Consider the following 14,847-nt stretch of genomic DNA (forward strand, 5'->3'; position numbering starts at 1 on the left):
GCAAAGCAAATTGAACCAATTTTAACCCAAAATATTACAGATGAACAAAAAGGTTTCCTGAGAAATAAAAAAAATTACGGATATTTTGCGAAATATAGCTACAACAATTGAATCTCTTAATAAGAATGGCAAGTTTGGTGCATTGATTGCAATTGATTTTTGCAAAGCATTTACTCTGTACGTCACTGCCACATTATGAGATCTGTTAAAAGGTTACTCTCCAAACGTTTTTTTAAATTATATCAGAGCTTTTACTTGCTAACGGCTCGTCTATAATTTCGTTGGATGGTAGAATGAGTGAACCCATTCTATTAAGAAAGAGCTGTAGACAAGGATGTCCAGTCGCCCCCTAGCTATTTATATCTGCCATCGATGAACCAATAAGGACCATTACGAAAAAGTATTTGGGATGTGGTGTCTCTTATTGTGGGACTCCACATCTAATTGGCCTATATACTGATGATGTAACGAAAAGGATTGAAGCCAGTTCGGAAATTTGGCTTCAGTATAAGATCAAAGTTATTTTGACTTTTTTTAACAAATATAAGATCAATTCAGGATTAGAAATGAATATAACGAAAACCACCATCCTTCCCCTTGGATATTGTAAGCCGGATAGTTCTACAATAATCGAAGCTTGTAGAGTTATACCGAAGGTAAACATCTTCTGGACAACCAATGGGTATCAAGAGGTAATTGGGTACGATTAAATATGATGGTCAACAATAAGATCCAAAAATGGCGTCATTTATCTCTACAAAAACGCATTGATTTAAATAATTTGAGAATTGTTCCTCTGGTATAATACAAAACTACCTCCATTCCTTCTCTAGCAGAATCTACAATGATGCAAGAAGATGCATGGTTTAAGGGAATCTTCCATAAAAATTATATTCCTGCTTTAAAGCGTCCAAAGTATAAATTAGGCGGTGGGATCTGCCTTTTATCTAGTATAATTCCAAAATGTTAAAAAAAGGTTGTGGATGAATTAGGTGTATACCCATTGAGAGACTGGAGGGCGAATTTCACGTCCTCTAAATATTATGAATGGATCCAAATGGGAACACCATTAACTAATGGATTTTTTTACCAAATTTATTTTTATGAAAAGGAAAGCGTATTTATCATTCAAATTCACGAAAATATTACTAAAATGCATTTTGTTAATATGTTTGGGAATCTGTTTTTATTAGAGAAGACTGCTCTCCATCATAAAATTTTAAGTTATCATGACTTAAGCCCGGAATCTGTCTTTTGGGAGGGAGATCCGTCTTCCTCTTGAGAGGTCTCTTAAATATTTTACACCTTCGAAACCATGGTTTTTAAAAATGACCTTTTGCCAAAATTCATTGGTGAAGGTGAAGTCTGTGTCAGATAAATTTATGGTACTACTCGATCTTCCTCCTCCATGAGAACGAAGAATTCACCGATCAATTTCTGGAATTTCAGACATGACCAAATTTACGACACAATTTCAAATTTCCACTGACAATATCAAATTTTATTATCTTTGCAAAGACTGTGTTTTATGTTCAACTCTACTCTTCACGCTTTTGCTGATTGTCCAGTTTTGAGAGTAGTCAAATATTTTATCCAATTCAAGGTTTGTTTGACAGAAGATATTTCTTCTAACTTAATATCCTTCGAGATCCGTGCAATACTTTAATCTCATCAAGTCAAAAAATAAGAAGACATCGTCGTTTTTCATTAACCTTAGCTGATGTTTAGAATTCTTTATTATACCAGGTAATTTTACTTCAGGACATTAAATATAAGCTATAATGTTCATTTATGTTTTTTAAACGTAACTGTCCTGTTGTTTTTTATTTATATGATCTACTTTTATCTTTATGTGTATTCATTATTTACACTCTTTGTATTGTAGAATATAAACAAATTATTTCAACCAAAAAAAAAAAGTCAATTTCAGGAACAAATTCAAGTCAAAAATTCATAAAAATAAGATGAGATATGGAAAAACGAATTACGTATTTGGAATCAACGCGACTAAAATATAGAATTCAAAAGATGAAACAAAAACAACCTATTTTTTTCGTCTAGTCCAATGGTTCCCAACCTTTCAAGTAAAATTACCAATTTTAGAACAACCAATCAGAAAACGACCCCAATTCTTAGAATGTTTTATATATATATAGTCATTTTTTTTTTTGGACAAGAAACTACCATATATTGCGATTGTAATAAATTGAAGATTATTTATTCGTGAAATAACTATAAATTCTTCATCGTCGAAGGAAATTTCCCCCTTCGCCATAATGTTTGAGGTCATTAAGAAGACAAGGCTTCATATGGAATAGTTTATGTCTTTGAGTCAATAATGACCTCTCCTCAAACCTATTTTACTTCAACCCAGCAGCATTGACCAGCATTGACGCAGTATTTTTATTTTTCTAACAATCTAAATCTATCCAGAAATCTATCAATTTGGCAACATTGTTGGTAGAAGCGACAGCTGTGGTACGATCGAAACGAAACAGGAATCAAACATGCTCAATTCTGTCTTAAACGTTGTGTTGAGTGACTTAGGGAACTGTTCCTTTAAGGTTTATAGTATGCATGTATAAAATTCCTTAATATGTTTTTCACTCTATTCTATATCTTCTATTCCTCTTCGTCTCAAAGTTAATTAACGACTCCATGGTATTGGTGGTGCATCCCCATTTCAAGGTGGAGGTGCACAGGATGGGAACCACTGGTCTAGTCATAGCTGACGAAATCAAAGCTATTTCCCTCAAAATGATTACTCTAAAAACTAGTCCAATTCAAAATGAAAACAATCAAATTCAAAAGGAGGATATTCAAATTCAAAATAAAAATTGATCAAATCAAATGAGAATTGGAGCTGTGATAAAAAAATGTACTACAGAAAACTGTAGAAGATGCATCGCTACTAAGCATAAATGCAAGTTAATGTCAGCCCTACTTTAATTTTTGGGATTATTACTTTTTAAAAGAATACACAAATAATTTGTTGTTAAGTTATGTATTTTATTACACTGTATGCAGGGTGGGACACCATTAAGTCCTTTTTCCAAAAAGCACTAAAACAAATTTTAGTTTATTATTTGGTGATGATATTACATTTTTAAAGTTTTGTTTCACACAGGTTTTGAAAGATAGGAAATGTCCCTCATAGCCCATACACCAAATTTCGGTATTTTAATATGCAGTGATTCTTTTACTTCTTTATTTATCTTTAAATGACTTTTCTTTGAGAAGTTTTATAAGGATATTTTTGTATACAAAATGATACAAAAAATTAATTAGCAACATATAATATTTAGTAGCTGTGGGCTTAGGGAATTAGTAATAGGCGCCTCTGGAAAGGTCTTGTAAATGTTGTTTTTTCCAGAATAAATCCGGTTACAATAACCCAATTTGAATTAACTGCATCAGCTTTCAATCACTGTATGACAATGGAGCTTATGGCCTCAATAATAATCAGTAAGACCTCCCATTGGCAACCATGTCTATCCAGGGCTTCAGCTGGATCTCTAGCACCTCTAGAAAGGGATTGCTTTGGGGATCACATGAGCTAACTACCCCAAAGATCATAACACGGGCTGGGAAACTTTTTCTGCAAGACGACAGTCACAGCTTTGGGGCAAAAGAGCAGGGACCTGTTGATGCAAACTAACGTCTCGCTTAATCCCAGAGTTTGTGCAATTTTTACATAGTCACTTCCTACGCAGATTCTAAGTGTTCCTTATCGAAATATTGAAGAAAACAAATTTGTCAATTGATTCCATTTTTAACAAATGGTGAAAGTTTGAACAAGTTATCTAACTAAAAAAAATAGCTGCCTCATTTTGCACGTTTGTCCAAAAGAGCGCCCCAAAGTGACGACATAGATAGCTGGTGCACCCTGTTTGTAGTTTCTAAAAGAAGGTCCTCTCATTTTTTTTACAAGGTTCAAAATTTTCAACCCCCGTCCCTAGGAAACATCCTTGTAATATTTTTCTCTATCCAATGCCATCTTATTAATCTGGGATCTAGACTTGTTTAGTTTTATAGCTTTAGTAACCGATGCATGTTCCAATGAAGCTTTTCTAACAAGCCTTCAAATTGAAGTAAATATTTGGATAATTAGTACTTTTGTTTCTTTAAAAAATAGAGTTATAATGGCGTTAATATAATAATTTACATATGATGTAGCACTTATTTTTGTCTTGCATTTTTTGAAAGTTATTTACTTAACACTGCATGACATTTTCCTCCAAGAAAAAAAAAGTAAAACTATTATATCTACTAATTCTATTCCTCATGTGTTATGTTAAAATATAATTTATTTATATAATAGTAATTAAAAAAAAAACCCGCATATGACAAACATCGTTAACACACACATGTCCTAAATTAAAACATTTGTTAGAAAATTATAATCAAAATACTTTTCTGATAAATTGTTATTCTTAGCAATCATTAGTATGTAGAGCTGGTAAAATAATTATCAGTAATGCAAGTTGAAGAGTGTTTTTTATTATGTTTTAACTAAAATTATCAATGTAAAGGGTTCTGTTAAATGATTGATGCATAGATTTTAATTCAAAATATCTCTTTTTATGATCCTCCAATAAGGTTTATTATTTTATTAAAAAATGTTGCAGTTGAAGTTTTCTTATACACACAAAGTTTTAATTCAATTAAAGCAACGAAATTGAGAATATGGATGTCAATTCAAATCAATCCGCTGCACGAGGAAATGTTAACAAACGGATGCTCCTACAAAGTCAGCCGGACACACTTTTGGAGGGTTAAAACAGTATTTGACGATATTAGGAAGACCCCAAGAAGCCCAGGATAGGAGGGAACTAAAAGGAATAAGGCCATCACAGAGAAGATTGGGAGTAATATGTCACGATCCACGTATATTACGGCAAGAGAATATAACGTTTCTGAGGAAACAGTAGAATAATTGTCAAGAAGGACCTTGGTATGAAACCAAAAAAGAAAGAGATTAATGTCATTCATGGGACTAATAAGAATCAGTTGAAGGCATCATGGAAGGATATCAAAGAAGAAACGGTCATTGCTAGCTGCTGTAGTACCTTCAAGTGGTTTAGAACTGTTGTTCTGGCAATAGGTGGCTAATTTTATAAAGTTTTAATATATTTTTCCATTAGTATTAATAATCAAATGTTAATAAAAACAATTTTTTGAAACGTCAACTGTATAGGATATATGTATATTATTTAAAAAATTTAAGTTTCACTCATTGAGCGGTACCCTGTACATAAGTAAATACTATCATCCTATTAATCTTATTTTATTAAAATTTGTTGATAACCGAAAACTATAAATTAAACATATTCTTTTTTTCATAGCAAATTTGTATGCTACAAAATAGCTTAGGCCTACTAAAATATGTATTTATATTTTTTTTTCTTCCTAGATTTGATTCCACATAATAGAGCCAGCAGTTTGTACCTATGTATAATTGTATACACAATTTGACCATGCTGTGAAGATCGAAACCTATTAATTATTTATATAAAATATATATCTTTTGATTTATTGAGGGCTTACAGCGGCGTCCACAGCGTTATATATTTGTGGTGATAACATAAATCCAAGCAGGTATTTTTTTTTTTTTTTTTTTTTTTTGATGAAATAGAGAAAAACGCACTATAAGTTTTTTTTTTACTTCAATGAAAACCCGAAGAGGATTTTAAAGAGTCAAATACAATATTAAAGCACTGTCAAACTGTCCAAAAAGTTATAAATATGATTGATACTTGTTTCAATTTTGATATGAATCTATTATATAAAAGTTCAGTCAATTTGATCGTGCGGTATTTGAACTTTCAATCAAATTTTGAATTCATCAATATAATCAATTTCAGTTGGTGAGCCTTGTTCTTAAGCCGCATATCCCTTTCTTTTTTTCGTTATTCTTGTAAAGTGAATACTTTACACTCTTCTTTAAATATGATTTTCACGTCATGACCTCACAGTATCTTCTATGATCAGTGTTTCCAAATAACCGATTTTTATCAGGTTCAGTTAAACTTCAAAACCGTAGCTGCTAAAGAATTTATCACTTTTTTGAATTAATATAAATTATAGTTATAATATCAACAGATACGTTTATCAAACTGTTGCAATATTGAAAAAAATATATATCCTAGCTTGCTAAATTATGTAATCGCCACATATATACTTTTTTTTTTTTTTTTTTTGGGGAGGGGGCATGGTTTTTGAAAAACAAATCCAAAAGTTATTTTTTTTGGAAGAAGTTATCGAAAATTAATTTTTTTGGAAAAAAATTATCAAAAATTAAATTTAAAATATTAATTTAAAAAAAAAAAAAATTCAAAAATCCACATCTATCTAGGGTCTTAATTCAGTAATACAATATATATCCTTCCTGCTTTCTCCTCGTGTTCTTACAAAAATAAATTTTTATATATAGAATACACTCAAAAAAGATCTTACTACCAAACTTACAAACAATCAGAGAAAATTTGCTTTTATTAATACAGATTTTTACATTATAATTTCATTTAGTGACACAAACAAAGAGTTTTTCGAAAACCTCTTTTTTTCCACAAATATGTTGAAATTTGACGACAATTTTTTAGTCAGAGACGTTACTCCGTCACTTCACGTTCCCGATAGCAACTGCAACCTGACTGTAGAGATTCCTCCACTTGTTTCATATAGACATAATAAATTACAACATAAGTAATTTATTATTCTTATTACTACCCTCCATTAATTGATGCTATCTTTTCATTTTGACAACTTAATAAACTATTTTTTTTTTCTTTGTTACTTGTATTGTATAGGTACAAATGATTGACAGAATTCCATTCCTATGAATTTTTAAATCAAAGTTTATAAGATATAACTAAAGGACTCCAGGGAAAGAGTGAAAATAAACAATTCAGTCTAAAAAAACAAGGAAGACTATGTTCCTAACACCGACCTATACTATCGGGTTATTGTTGTGACGTAGTCGGCCGTATTCTTCTCTTTTCACTAGGGGGAGACACCCCTTTTAAACTGGCTACGTCCCTGGAGAAACATGCAGCAGTTTCTAATTTTAAGCACATCATTATATCATGACATTTAGAAAATGTGAGGATTAATACAGATTCACTTGGTTAGGATACAATTAATTACCCATGCAAAAATTCATTGTCCTACGAGGTTCCCCTTTAAGTCGCACAACTCCATCAAATTATGAAATAAGACCAACAGTCTTTACTTAGTACATATAGACATAAAGAAGACATTTTTACTTATTTTACAAGAAATAATTTTGATAGACATTCTTGTTAACTAAAAAAATTGTTTAAAATGTTTAGAAAAATTAGAATTTTTTTACATTTTCACAAGGTAAAGATCAAAATTGTCTGATGGTCTTCTCTCTTTCTGTTCCATAGGGGAGCTTCAGAACAAAAATAGACTTTTATAGGTTGGAACCATGTCCATCATAATTAGTAAATGCAAAATAATGATGAATGCGTTATTTTAATACTTATTTAGGGAATAAATAACTTTTGTCTCCTTTCAAACTTTGAACTGGATGTGCTACTTAAAGATGATATTGTAGAAAAATGAAATTTTGCAATGGTTATTTTCTTAACAAATATCCGCTCTAGGCCTAATCGAAATTCGAAAAAACGTTCATAAATGAACCAGCCTACTATACAATCATGTTTGTGTTGCGACTAAAAAGAAAATATCATGGGTGTTCATATTTTATACAACTCTGTATAGAATCTATAAATGTATGTATATACCAGAAAAATAAAACTATTTAATATACTCGTAATAGAAATTTAATGGCAATAGTTTGGAAGATCCTTGATTAGAAATCGACAATAACCACCTGGTTTAACAAACAGAATGTAACTTGATACTCGTAATATGAAAGGCCCAAGGATATGGAAGAATAATTTCTTATTCCCAAATTTAATGGATAATATAAAAGTGATAAATGAAGCAAAATAGTTTTTAATCTCTAGGTAAGTCTAGTTTTGGCTTTGTCCATACTTTTTACTTGCCTCTTTAATATAGAAAATAACAATAGCCTAGTTTTTGTATTCAAATACAGGTTGTGACAAAATGAGTTTTTTTATTATAATACACGTCAATCCGCCTGTAAAAGTAGCAGTGGGGTGAGCGTGGTTATACTCTAGAGTGAAGATTCTAAAGTTTTCTTGGAAATACAGTCAGTAGATAACATGCGTTCAAGTGGTGAGGAACGTGCGTTGGCCGTCGAAAATAAACATTGCCAAAAGATGATTCATCATAATATTTATAAAATCAAATTAATTGTAATATAATTCTTATTTTTTATTGGTGCAGTTTATGAGAATCAGTTAATTGCTATAAAAACTGATTTTTTCAATTCATTTTAATAATTGGAATTTGCATTTTATTTGTATAAAATAATTAAACTATAAAACTAATAATACCATCAGATACAATGCCTTGCAAGAATTATAAATTTGTGTACTTTGTTCAAATGATGAAATTGGGCAGCGATTTATTAACTTTATCAAATTTGGGAAATCACCAAGTACTAATTAATGAATGAACAAATCGTTCCCCGTTTAAAAAGTAGATAAATAGCAAATTTAATTTTACATCTTTTTGTATAGCATAACTATCTCTCTAAAACATCTTAAAGAAAAGTAATTTTTAGTATGTTACTTTAATCAGTGCAATTTTCTAAAAGAAATTGATAATAACTATTTCTTAGAAAATACAAAATATGTAACCCAATCTCAACTTTGTGAAAAATTCTTCTAGTTTGCTTTTGTGTTGACGATGTGCAGCATATTATATATATATATATATAATTCAATAACATTCCTTTCTGTGTTTATTTAATGTTTTTGAAATGTGGAAATGTCTTATCGCCATATTTGTCATCGAATACAAATATTATCTAACAATAGATTGACAATATTTCTTTTATTTTAAACTAATAGAAATTTAGCTTTTCTGTTTTTTTGGTGTGTGTTTATACAAATCAGTTACTTGCTTCAATTTCTAATATACGAAAAAGATTTCGTCAATTCATTTTCATGATTTAAAATTTGCAAAATTCTTTGAACACTAATAACTCGACTAATAATTATTCCAGAGATCTAATATTGGTTCCATTAGATTTGGTGTCATGACATAATTTTGAATTGATGCAGATTGGACATATCAAGTAATTGAAACTGGATTTTTTTTTTTTGGGAAAACCAACATTTTAAAGACCTTTGCCAAATCGCCAAATACTAATTATCCAACTACTAATCATCCACAGATATGAAAAAAAATGTGTTGTCAATAAAATTTGAATATTTTCTTATAAAGTAATGATTCCTTTAAAACCACTTAATGAAAAGTTATTTAAAGAGAAACAAAAAATTAAATAATCACAGGCTATTAAAAATCGAATTTACGTTTATTTTGTATCTGTGGTTTTGTATGTTTGTCCTTCAATCTTGGCCAAACCAATGGAGGAATTTTCCTGCAATTCAAAATATAGGTTCTTAAGGCTCCAGAAATGGTTCTAGTAAAGAATTTTTGGTCTTCAAGGCATGGCTGCCTTTAAATAGTATTTTAAGTACTTCACCTGTTCAACAAGAGGGGCATGGTGTATTTTCAGGTTCAGGGATACGGCAGTGGAAGAATTTAACCTGCCTCAGGGACCAGCAGCCCACAAACCATTGGAGGGGGTGTATTGTAGAATTAAAAAAGGTCATTAGTGCTTCGAAATGAGGCGTCGTGCAGTTTAAACTGCTTTGATACCCAGTACTTCCCCTTTACAGTCTGAGAGTTGGGGTTTATTTTGAGATATTAGGAGGCTTCCTTTATGCTCAGGGAAGGGGTGGTTGAGAAATTTAGGTTGCATCAGGCCCAGCAGTCCACCGGCACAACTTATGTATTATAGAATATCGGAAGGGTTCATTGGTGCCTAAAACATGATGGTGTTAGATTTATCTGTTTGAATTTTAAAGCTGTGAAAAAGAAAATTTTAAATGTGCTCTATCATTGAAACAAAATTTTGACTTCTCCTATTTGCAATGTTTTTTTTTTTTTTGCCTTTTGAAAAATAAAATAATGATGTTGCACCCTGTAGAGGGTGTAACTTCTATTTAATAACAATTTTTTAAATAAACTCTCTCCCAAACTAATCTTCCAAATTTAAATAAAAACTAAAATGAAAGCTGAATCAAAAAAATATATTGTTTAATATAATCGCTTTTTAATCAATAACCCCCTCAACTTGACTTAGGAACCGGAAAGATGTTTAGATAACAATCTCCTTTGGCAGATTCCAGAACTTCTCCAAGACACTGTATATGATTCGGAAAAGATGTGGTGTTGGTAGGGTTTCATCTAAAAGTCATATCTAATGACTTTTGTGACAGTTGAAAGGCCATGATTGCGCTAAAATTATTTTTTAGTTAAACAAAAAAATGAAAAAATCATGGGGTATTAAAATTCTGAATTGTAGATTATTCAGTTTATAGGCAAAGGGGAACGTCACCTGTCTTATATGACTATGCCGAATAAAACTTTTGGCTCGATCATTGAAAATATGTTACTTGCTTCCATTTCTAATATACAAAAACGGTTTTTTAGTTAATTTTCATAGTTTTGAAATTTGAAAATTCTTTGAACGCAAATAACTCCACGAATAAGAAGGTTAGAGACCTCAAATTAATGTTATTAAATTTTATTTTATGCAAGAATTTGCGACTAATGGGGTCTATCTAAATCAGGTAGTTAGAATTTTAATACTTTTTTAGAATCTCCAATAACTAATTACAAAATCATCTTATCATACACAATTATAAAATTAAACACGTTGAATATTAAATTTTTCAATTTTTTCTACAAAATAACCATCCCTTTAAAAATCTCTTTACAAAAAGTAGTTTAAAAGGGGAAAAAAATAATCGTGTATTAAAATACTGAAGTTTGGCGTATTCAGTGTATGGATAATGGGGTCGTCAACCTTATGATATAGTTTTCAAAACTTTAATTTTAAAAGAATGAAACAAAAATAAAATTTTCTATTTTATAAAACTTTTTTTATTGCCTTTTGGAATAAGAATGTTATGTTCTTACACCTGTATATGATTGGAAAATATGTAGCTTTTGTCAGGCTTTATCTTTAAATCCAATTTAATAGCTCTGAGGATAGTTGAAAGGCTCTAAAGTTGGCTTAAAAGACTTGTTATTACTAAATGGTCCTTTAAAATCCGAAAACTTTGAATTTTAATCTTCAAAAAGATATAATTTATTATGAATGACAGACACTACAGGCCTACCCTCGACAGGCACGCAAAAGGTGAAGTTGAAGAGGTTGGTATTAGGACTGTCGTGGGGAGTGGGAAAAAAGTGTCAAAAAAGAAAATAAAAGAGGCATGTAACTGACAAGATAGATTTCTTTCATTCTTGGTATAACAATTGGCCTCTCCATCCGCACAAGGCTCTTTCAATCCACTTTTTTGATGCTCTATGGATGTCTGGTGTGAGACCCTGAGATCTCTTGCATAAGACCTCATGGACTTTGGAGGATTGGCCTAGGCTATATTCTTTAACTTCACCGGATCCAGTTTGCCCTAGTTGACAGAGCCATTCTTCCTCTCCAATGTTTCCGACTTGCTGACGTTAGAGACGGTGGTCTAGGAGACGCCGAACTGCTTGGAGTGCAAGAATGGATATTCGTCAATCACATTCAAGTGTCATTTTTTCGACTTGTACGTAAGTTATAGAGCTAAGGCTTGTTTTTTTTTTATAAGGAATTGTTTATGCTTTAATATATCCAAATATAAATTAATTTCAATTACTCAATCTTTATTAATTATTAAATTAGTAGTTATTTAGATTTCAATGGGCCATCCAGTGTACTAAGGTTCTAAATTGATATTATTTTTCTAAATCAGCTAATTGGATCTGGATTTATCCTGGAAACCCCAACAGTTTTAAGACCTTTGCAAAATCTACAATAACTAATAACTTAATCAAATAAAAATTCACAATCATAGGATAAAATACGTTGCCAATTTAGTTTTCAATCTGTTTGAATACAAGAAATCTTCCTTTAAAATCTCTCTATGAAAAGTTATTTAACGAGAAAGAAAAAATCACTGAGTATTAAAATATTGAAGTTCGGTTCCATGGACAATCGGCAAGATTAACTATCTGATATGATTTTCAAAATTGTGTAAACAAGATAATACTGCTGCACCCTGTTCATACATATTTGTATAATATATTGTATGATTGTAAGTTCTCCAAATGGAGGAAGGTGGATAAAATAGTCATGCTGTGAATTCATGATATTTTTATGCATGTGTTGTTTAATAATTAATTATAAATAATAGTTTATTTTGTCAGTTATTCCATTTTCATAATATTTAAAAACTTAATACATAGAAATGTAGTTATTACCGTTTGAAAAAATACTAAATTAAATAGATGCACATAAATAGGATTGAATGGAAATCCATCAATTACATTAACTAATCAGTATTGTTCAATATTCATACAGGGTGAGGACTCAAAAATTTGAATATTTAAAAAGCCATTTTCACTTCCCGACAATTTTATTTTGTGCTATTTTTATTGGAAATTTTTGAAGCAAAAGTTGATCATTCCAAAATGTTCTACTCTTTTTATTCAATATGTCCCTCTACATTCGTCATGATGGCGTCAGTACAGGAACAAACAGAAGCACAACTGGCCTTGTCTAAGGACAAGTTGTTCCACTCCTCCGTCATCACGGCCTTTATGGCATCAATCTTGAAGATGTGAAGTCTTGTTCATCTTCCCTTCCAAGATGCGCCAAATAGCGAAGTTCAGGGGGGTTCACGTTGGGGGAGGACGAAGGCAAGATGTTTGCCGGCCAGAAGGCCAAATGTTCTCCCTGCAGAAATGTTGGACCTTCTTGTATGTGTGTAAAGTGTATCGTCTTGGGTAAACACATAGTTGTGCCTGGAGAACGTGCTCTTCAACCATGACAAGACATGGTACCTTTATCGTTGGCATTGAAGAAGTAGGGACTTGTTGCCCTCGGACGCCGGGACGCCGATGACCATGATCTGAGCACGATGAATGGTTCCAAAGGTTCCTTCGACCTGAGCTCTTGATTCAGCCCAGAAGAGATCATTTATAGTCTTCAGAACAGAGTGCACTTGTCGACTTGTGCGTGGAGGAGATATCACACCCTCTGACGTTTTATTTGTTGCTTGGATATTTTTGATTGCAAAAAAAAAAAAACACATCTACTTGAAATTTTTGGTAAGCTCTTTCAAATGGCGCTAAGTACAAAATTTTTAGAATTTTAGAACTGAGGGGTTCATCTAAATGTTTACTAGCCCATAAAAAAAAAGTAAAACGCTGTTGTGACGTTTTTTCTTAACTGATTTTATTAAAATCTTAACAAAAATCAAAATTATAATATAAATTTGACATTCAATCATTAAAATTGCCATTAGCTTAACGTCCCACTGCCTTCTTGACCGGCCCACTGCGTAACGGGCGGAATGTTCTCCTTATCCCAGCACTCAGGGATCTTGTGGTGCTGTAGGGGCCATCATGTGAAGCCCATTTAACCTAGACCAGAAAAAATAGTCTAAAGGGTTCAATTCCGACGAACTATGAGGGGAAGAACTCGGCGGGACGTATATCAAATTATCAGAATTTTTTTAAATCCAGCATTCTTATGCTGGTGTGACAGTATTCTCCGTCTTGTTGCCAGATCCACAGTCGATCTTTCATATAGCTACAGATCCAGGGTAAAACTTTGCTGCACAAAACACTTGTGTAGATCTTGGCGTTGACCTTCAGACCCCTTTTTGAAAATGAAGGGCAGTATAATGTGACAATCGCTACTAACAACGCCAAGAATCCTAATTTGCAGTGGGTACTTGACCTTTATGATCCTAGGGGCGTTTTCTATTTATTGTTCCTTGAGTTATGCTTCTAGGCGGGACAGATATATTCCACTGTAAATATTTTTGTTAGTGAGGAAATATCGAGATTTATGGGGCAATTGTCATGATCTTTATACAACGGTTTTAAAATAGCACTTCGAGCCCACTGTTAAATAATTATCATAATAAAATCAAATTAGTGAATTAATTAATGAAGACTTAATTATTGCAATTTACGGATATTCATTTTATCTTTTAAAATATGAATAGGAATCATCATTGCACTGTATTGGAGTATGAATCTTCACCAAATAAATGTTTTTGACCAAGCAAGAGCAGTTAATTGTTTAATTTAAGTGACATATTTTATAGAATTCCCGATTTCCAACCAAAAACTCAAAAAACTAAATATAAAGTAAAATGAAAATCTTTGATTTTGATAGATTTTCAAATTAACAAAAAAAAAAAAAAAAAAAAAGGATATAGAAATGAACAGGGACTCCAATTTCAAAATATGATAAAATTATGACCACTTATTATCGAGTGGACATTTTGGAGAACTAGGCAAATTACGAACAAATCATATTGTTACTTATATTGAAGAAAAATAAATAAATAAATATTTTAGCTCTAGTCCACGAGCAAAATAAAAACCACGATATTTGTGTTATTTGAAATACTATTTGCAAATTATTTTCTCTAACTTTAATGAATGGGAAAATATTTTTTACGGCACTAAGTAATTTTCATTAAACTATTTTACCTTAGGACATTTCCCTTAAATCATTTTGCCTCAGGGATTTTTCGCCTTAATATATGTATAAGAGATATTTTTATACGTCATTTTTGTTATTTATGGTGAAAATTGATATTCTCTTTGATTTTTTTTTTACTGAAAGTATATTTTTGTATAAACTGCATTTAATGG

Source organism: Lepeophtheirus salmonis, chromosome 8 (assembly GCF_016086655.4).
Source record: "Lepeophtheirus salmonis chromosome 8, UVic_Lsal_1.4, whole genome shotgun sequence".
Lineage (NCBI taxonomy): Eukaryota > Metazoa > Arthropoda > Copepoda > Siphonostomatoida > Caligidae > Lepeophtheirus > Lepeophtheirus salmonis.